This window comes from Rhinopithecus bieti, unplaced genomic scaffold (assembly GCF_001698545.2).
Source record: "Rhinopithecus bieti isolate Rb0 unplaced genomic scaffold, ASM169854v2 scaffold_50364, whole genome shotgun sequence".
Taxonomy (NCBI): Eukaryota; Metazoa; Chordata; class Mammalia; order Primates; family Cercopithecidae; genus Rhinopithecus; species Rhinopithecus bieti.
In genome coordinates this window covers 113,901-122,217 of record NW_016820096.1, presented here as the reverse complement: position 1 = coordinate 122,217, position 8,317 = coordinate 113,901, and the positions used below count along the sequence as shown (strand labels likewise).

The window sequence follows — 8,317 nt, the reverse complement described above, 5'->3', positions numbered from 1 at the left end:
AAAGTTCCTTCTTTATCTCAAAAAGGGTTTAAAAAAAAACTCTTTAATAAGTTTCAACTATTGCTTTAGTATGTTTTACAGAGATTAATCCTGAAAGAATAATTATCAAAATAACCTGTTATCCAATGGTTTATTTTAATCCATGGATTCATTTTTTTGTAACACTAAAAGGAGAGCTCTCTTACTCTGTATACTTAAAACAAAGCAAGTTACAAAGTATTTGGTAGGTTTTACCTGTGTGCCAGATCCACAGAAACAAAGAAAAAAATATAAAGAGGTCTCATAAGAGGAGTAATTTCATAAGTATCCTGTGTTTGGAAAGTCGCAGTCTCTGTAGCTGTGTTTACAATTAATGAATATTCTCCTATACATAACGTCATCCATCCAAAGAAGAATAGCAGAGCAGTGCCTCCTGTACTGCCATACAGCAAGGTTATTCTATTTGGGAGCAGATACCATGTTCCAAGACCACACGCTAATCCAGCAAGAACAGAATGAAAACTGTATTGACTACATATTTCTTGCCAGGAATGAGAAATTTGACAGTCTCAGCACCAGCACAACTTGTAAATTCATGCTCATCCTCCTCTGCTAAGATATCCGTGGCTAATATTCTTTCTACTGTTGCTGATTTGTTTCTGGCGTATAAACTTGTGAACTGGATGACAAATGCAGTAAAAGCATTAATCCACCTGAAAGTGCTGCTGTGTAATAGTCTTTCAGGATGCCTAACTGGTACAAAAGTGTTCCGACTCCACCCCAAACCCATGGCATTAGAAAAGAATAATTTGATTAACATATATGTAAGGAGGGGCACAATAGCCTAATTTGAATCGAGGGCCTCCAAGGACAGTCTGTGGAAAGCGCTTCAGAAAGAAGTCCTGCTTGTAATCATTCAGTAGAGGCACATCTGGACTCATCCTCACTCGGGATTATTCTGAAAGTCACATGCTTTTCTGTAACACAGCAGTTTCTAAAAAATAAAATTAAAAAAAAGTCACTGTTTGAAAACATCTTCCTTAAAACCTGTGAGGAAAACCTCACACTACTATTTCATCTCCTTACTTCCTTCAAGGGTAGGATTTGTAATTGTACTTCTCAGACCCCTTCCTGACACATACTTGTTTTATAGCAACTTAGTGTTAGTTTGTTTATAACATATTATAAACAAAATAAATATGCTCAGTTATTTTATTTTTTGAAAGAGGGTATCACTCTGTCACTCAAGCTGGAGAGTACTGTCGTGATCACAGCTCACTGCAGCCTTGACCTCCCAAGCTCAAGTGATCCTCCCACATTAGCCTCCTGAGTAGCCGGGACTATAGGCACATGCCCCTATGCCTGGCTAACTTTTTATTTTTTGTAGAGATGGGGTTTTGCCATGTTACCCACCAGGCTGGTCTTGAGTATCTGGGCTCAAGTGATCCTCCTGCCTCGCCTACCAAAGTGCTGGGATTACAGGCATGAGCCATTGTGCTCAGCCTTATTTCTTTAAAAAAAAAAAAAAAAATCATATTCTTTATTAATTTATAACCTAATATTTGGAATTAGACTTTAACTCACATATTTAAATTCTGAGGTCAATGGAAAGTCCAAAATGTCAATACTTTCAACTCAAATCAATTTAGGCTACTTTTATTCAATAGCCATATAATGTAAGTATCAAATAACATAAGTTATCTTCAGTTCAACTTTTCCTTATTCCTTGCAGCTTATTCTGAAAAACAGCTACCCTACACAAAACCAGCTAGCAAAGTATTACTTTGGTGGATCATGTTAGGCTAGAAAGGAAAAATTAAATTTAAAGCCATCTTAAAATAGCCTTTCTTCCAGTCAGTTTAAACATAATCTTTCCTCTAGTCAGTTCTACCTAACCAGTATCAATTCTGGAGAGAAATTTGGGGCAGCATGAAAAGTTTGGGGGGGTCACCTTTAAGAATTAGTACCTTAGATCACCTCTTTGTTATACCGCTATGGAGTTTTTAAAATTGTAAACATCTATCTTCTTACATCTTTCAGTCATTGGTCTTAGTTCTGCATAGAATGAATCACAGCTTTTAAATCACAGGACAGCCCTGCAAGTACAGCTGGCCCTTTGTGTCTGTGGGTTCTGCATCCATGTGCAACCAACCACAGACAAAATAGTCAGGAAAATAACTGTATCTGTACTGAACATGTACAGATTTTTTTTCCATTATTCCCTAAATAATAAAGTACAGTTATTTATATGGCATTTATATAGTATTAGGTATTTTAAGTAATCTAGAAATGACTTAAAGTACAGGGAGGAAGTGCATAGGTTATAGGCATATACGATACCATTTTATATCAGAGACTTGAACATCCTTGGATTCTGGTATCTGAGAGAGGTCCTGGATGCTATACTCACAAAATAACAGAACTACAGGGCCAAACTGAACGTTAGTGGTCTACGGGTCAATCTTAGGGAATGGAAAGAGTGCCTCCTTCCCCTTTGTACGAGCTTGTCTCCTGCACTGACGTCAGGCTCAGTGTACAATATTCCACTTTGTCTTATAGAAGCCAATGAGTAAGGAAGGTCACACTCCTGTGGGAGGGGATAAACATTCTGACATAAGTTATCTATGGAAGATGCCATCAGACAGGAAAATGAAGAATGTGGATGTGCCTGACATTTCCCCAAGGAGTTAGGTAAAAGTTGGCCCTTCTGGCTCTACTGAGATAACTCGGAACAAGGTAGGGTGGCTTCCTGGGAAAGTAAAGATATTTTATAAACCAGATTATCTATCTGCATGTTAGTATTTCTGGGTCTTTTGTAAAGTTTTGTTTAAATGTTTTCATCCATTTGACGAAATAATCTGTGATCATATTCCAAACAGTGCAGTATCTGAAGCGTTATTATTATAGAAACATGGAAAGATGTCCACGATATACTGAAAAGTAAAATAAACACACTACTGATACCATTTGTATCCAAAAAAGAGTACACACATCTATATATGTAGATTGCTGTATATGGTTTGCACATATATAAAAAGTTTCAGAAGGAATATTAACTAAGCTCTGTGTCTTTTATATGTAACATTTAACATCTCTTCAAATTACCAAATGTCGTCCAGAACTCTCAACCTCACACCCTGTAAATACGTTCTGTGTTTTTCTTCCTGGGTACCACTGAGCTCATACTCTCTCCTTTGCCTAGGATGATGTCCTCTCCTCCCTTCCCTAATTAGTAACTTTAAACAACTTTTAAGACATTTCTGAAAATTTTGCAGGAGCAGTTTGGTGTAGCTATCTTTTCTCTCTGTATACCAAAACCACTGCTTGTTCTACATACTACAAGTTGGACATCACAAATCTGAATATCCAAAATCCTCCAAAAGTTGGAACTTTTTAAGTGCCAACATGATGCTCAAAGGAGATGCTTAAGGGGCATTTCTGATTTTGGATTTGGGATGCATAATTGGTATAATATAAACATTCCAAAATCTGAAAAAAAAACAAAAACAAAAACAAAAAAACCCCAAATCCAAAATACTTCTGGTCTGAAGGATTTTGGATAAAGGACACTCAACCTTGTAACATGTATGAATATATGGCATTCTTGGAGTAACTTCTTGTATTGTTCACCTCTTTACATTTTATCTTTTCAGGTTTATTTATTTTCTCTACTAACATGTTATTGGGCATAGGGGCTGATATGGTTTGGCTGTTTCCCCACCCAAATCTCATCTTGAATTGTAGCTCCCATAATTCCCATGTGTTGTGGGAGGGACCCTGTGGGAGATAATTGAATCATGGGGGTGGTTTCCTCCATACTGTTCTTGTGGTAGTGAATAAGTCTCACGAGACGTGATGGTTTTATAAGGGAAAACCCCTTTCACTCAGTTCTTATTTTCTCTCGTCTGCTGCCACGTAAGACATGCCTTTCACCTTCCACCATGATCGTGAGGCCTTCTCAGCCATGAGAAATTGTGAGTATGTTAAACCTCTTTTTCTTTATAAATTACCCAGTCTCGGGTATGTCTTTATCAGCAGTGTGAAAACAGATGAATACAGAGGCCACATCTTGAGACTCTTGATTCCCCATATTTAGCAAAATACCTTTCCATGGAGAAGCATGTAATACTTTAATGACACAGCCTAAATAAGACAATTAAAGTTGGAAAATATGTCATATTGCTGTCTTAAAGGGAAGCTGGGAGTATTTCCCATTTTCTTTCTTTCTTTTTGAGATGGAGTCTTGCTCTGTCACCCAGGCTGGATTGCAGTGGTGTGATCTCAGAACACTGCAACCTCCACCTCCCGGGTTCAAGCGATTCTCCTGCCTCAGCCTCCTGAGTAGCTTGGATTACAGGTGTGTGCTACCACACCTGGCTAATTTTTATATTTTTAGTAGAGACGGGGTTTCACCATGTTGGTCAGGCTGGTCTCGAACTCCTGACCTCATAATCTCCACCTACTGGGATTACAGGCGTGAGCCACCGCACCCGGCCGTATTTACCATTTTCAAAAACTTGCAGCATATCCTACTCTACTCAAAATAGTAAGCCCATAAACTGTTTATTCAGTTTTAAAATGTTTGGAAAGTATCTTTACTTATTTTTACGGAGCAAATAATACTATCTACTCATAGTATTACTGGTTCAGGGAAGATTCTGCCTAGATCAATATACCACAAAGCGACACAAGAGCAGGATAAGCCTGAGGGAGATATATGGCTGGGTTTCTCCTGTGGAGGAAATGACTGGAGAATTTTAAGATGTCAGAAGTCCAATTTTAATTTGCTGCTTGTCCCATACTATGCTTTAACCTGCATCATCAGCAAAGGAGGAACTAGTTCATACTGAGAAAGAAGGGCAGACATAGAACAGTAGGCATAAGAGGCAAAATAAAGTGAGAGAAATCAAGAATTGAGTGAGAGCAGACTAAGAAGTACAAAGAGAATGTATGTTCCCTCAAGAAGCCTAAAAAATGTGGGAGAGGACACTGGTATGGTGATTTGAGTGAACTATTTTTAAAAGGCTGAAAGATACAGGATCATATGTCCCACAGAACATATCTTGAAAAGCGGTCTGTAGTCAAAGCAGATTGAAAAATTATACACTATACTGTCATCTTGAAGAGTCACAATGGATATTAGCAGACTAAAGATTTTGAGACCTTTGATATTAGAAAACACTTCTGCAAGTCTGCTTAAAATGTGTCGAGTTTTCCAAATTCATTTGACCTTGGAACCCACTTTTCCCATGATATCTAATAACAGATCATGTAACTGTTTTATCGAAACTACTTTAAGAAACACTGGCCTGGGATTCCACAGGATCTTAAAGATTGAGCCAAACCAAGAACTGAAAGGGTATGCCAGTTAAGGAGGAATGTCATGAACAGAGGTACACAAGCAAAAAACTATCAGGGAAATTTGGCAGGTAGCAAGCATATCAGATCTAAAGACTGATTTAAAGCATGGGTGTTTCTTTCTATTTTCTTTTTTAGGATAAAAGAGGATTACATGATGGATACTAACAACTCATTAAGGAAGTATAAAGACAAAAATTATGATTCACTGGAACCCTTTGACATTTAATTTTAATTACAGATCCTGGAACATTTAAAAATATTTAAGAATTTGAAAATACTTTATTTGTAGGAGACAACAGTTTCATTTATATAGAGAAATCTTCTAAATGCTAACCTGAATTACTAGCATAGAAAACAAATTCACAATAACTAAAATGTACTCCCCCAGTGAGAATTTGGCACATAGTTCTGAAAGACTAGTAATTCCCAGAAGAACTGATGCATTGGTATGGATGCCACCTCTACAATATTCAAATTAAAAATGGCTCAAGACTTAGGAAAAAAACAAAACTATGAAAAGAGAACTTAAGGGATAAAGATGACATCGCAACATTGATTTAAGCCATAGGCTTTCTTCATATACTACTCTGAAAGTGGGCCAACAAAATAGCCACAGTAATGTTGCTTTATTTGGGAGTTGTATTTCTTATGCATTACTCAGAAGAATAAGAAACAGAGATCAATTTGGCAATGTACTGAGAGGAATTCTTAGTTAGCAAAACTGTATGTAACTCAGACATATATAACACCACACAAAATCTGTTAAACAAAACAAAAAAAAAACAAAAGTGGCCACATTTTTGGATTAAATATATATTTCTCTAAGTTCAACAAAAAAATTTTGAGAAGTTGTAGTGACTGGTTTTTGTTTAGTAAAGTTTTTTTTTAATCTATCATGTTATTTTTATTGATTGGTTGATTTCATTTATTGAATCCCTCTTTCTTCCTGTATTGTTAGGATTTTGACTTTTTATTGTGGTAGGCACATTAACATGAGATCTACTGTTAAACATTTAAGTGTACAATATAGTGTTGTCAGCTACAGGCACAATGTTGTAGAGCAGATCTCTAGAACTGGTTCATCTTGCATAATTAAAACTTCATACCTGTTTAATAGCAACTACCCATTTTCCCTCCCCCAATTCTCTGGCAATCACCATTCTACTCACTGATTTGGAGTTTGTCTATTTTAGATAGGTCACGTAAGTGGAATGTAGTAGTTGTCCTTCTGTGACTGGCTTCACTTATCATAACGCCTTCAAGGTTCATCTGTTGTTACATATGGGATGGTTTCTTTCTTTTTTTAAGGCTGAATAACATTCCATTGTCTGTCTATATCACATTTTCTTTAACCATTTATCTGTTGATGGACATTTAAGTTGAATAATGCTGCAATGAACATGGGAGGGCAAGTATCATTTTTATCTTGATTTTAATTATTTTGTATAAATACCCAAAAGCAAAGTTTCAAAATTTTTTTTTTTTTTTTTTATTTTTTTTTAAAAAAACCCAAAAAAAAAGTTTTTAAATTTTTTTTTTTTTTTTTTTTTTTTTTTTAGAAACCTCCATACTGTTTTGGCATAGTGGCTGCACAATTTTGCATTCCCACCCAGCATACAAGGGGTTCCAATTCCTCCACATCCTCACCAACACTCATCTTTTGTCTTTTTGATAGTAGTCATCATAACAGGTGAGGTGACAGTAAGGAGTACTTCTGCACTGAGGCACTTGTCTTAACTATATTTTTGTTGTACTTTCAGGAGACTATCTTCTAATAGATCTGTAGAAATTTATCAAATCTGTGCTCACTTTTTTAACTTCTAAGAGCTCTTCTTTAATCTGAGTGTTCCTTTTTATGAAATTGTTGATGAAAAAAAGTCAAACTATGTAAAATATTTTAAGAGATTTATTCTGAGCCAAATATGAGTGACCATAGCCCAGACACAACCCTCAGGAGGTCCTCAAAACATGTGCCCAAGGTGGTTGGGGTACAGCTTAGTTATATATATTTTAGGGAGGCATAAGACATCAAATACATTTAAGAAATACATTGGTCTGGTTTAGAAAGGCAGGACAACTCAAAGCAGAGGCTTCCAGACTATAGGTAAATTTAAACATTTTCTGGTTGACAATAAGATGAGTTTATCTGAAGACCTGGGATCAACAGAAAGGAAATGTTCAGGTGAAGATAAAGGACTGTGGGGACTAAATTTTATTGTGCAGAAGAAGCTCTCAGATAGCAGACTTCAGACAGCAGGTGGTAAAATGTTTCTTATCAGACTTAAAAGGGTGCCTGGCTCTTAGCTGATTATCTCTTGGAACTGGACAAGGAAGGAAGGAAAACAAAGGGGAAAGGGGGAAAATCCTCATTAAAGAATGTGGATTTTTCCCACAAGAGACTTTGCAGGGCAATTTCAAGGTATGGCAAGGAAATATATTTTTGGGTAAAACATTTTCATTTTCTTCCTTGTTATGCCAGAGTCAGACTGGAAAGTAAGTCAAGATATATCGGGTTAAATAAAACCCATCTGATGAGAATTTATGATTTGTAGGCATGACTCTCTAGGCCCTTTAGACAGGAATTTGGGCAAGATTTAAGAAATCAGAGCTGAGTCCTCAAAATCCTATCATTGTTTCATGAATATGGTTTAAGAATATTAATTATGGAGGGCATGGTGGCTCATGCCTGTAATCCCAGCACTTTGAGAGGCTGAGGTGGGCAGATCACCTGAGATCAGGAGTTCAAGACCAGTCTGGCTAACGTGGCCAAACCCCATTTCTACTAAAAATACAAAGGTTAGCCAAGCGTGGTGGTGGGTGCCTGTAATTCCAGCTACTTGGGAGGCTGAGGCGGGAGAATCACTTGAACCCATGAGGTGGAGGTTGTAGTGAGCCAAGATGGCGTGACTGCACTCCAGCCTAGGCAACAAGAGTGAACCTCCATCTCAAAAATTGAAAAAAAAAAAAAAAAAAAAAA

The 8,317-nt window shown here is 36.8% G+C and overlaps 1 pseudogene across 1 annotated transcript in view; it reads right to left on the bottom strand.

Moving 5' to 3' along the window:
* Positions 1–230: 230 nt before the first annotated feature.
* Positions 231–8,317, bottom strand: part of LOC108520161 (pecanex-like protein 4) — a 19,585-nt pseudogene continuing 11,498 nt past the window's right edge. Inside the window, exon 2 of the transcript XR_001882840.1 lies at positions 231–973. The product of XR_001882840.1 is annotated as a pecanex-like protein 4 (transcript). The remainder of the gene's footprint in view (positions 974–8,317) is intronic.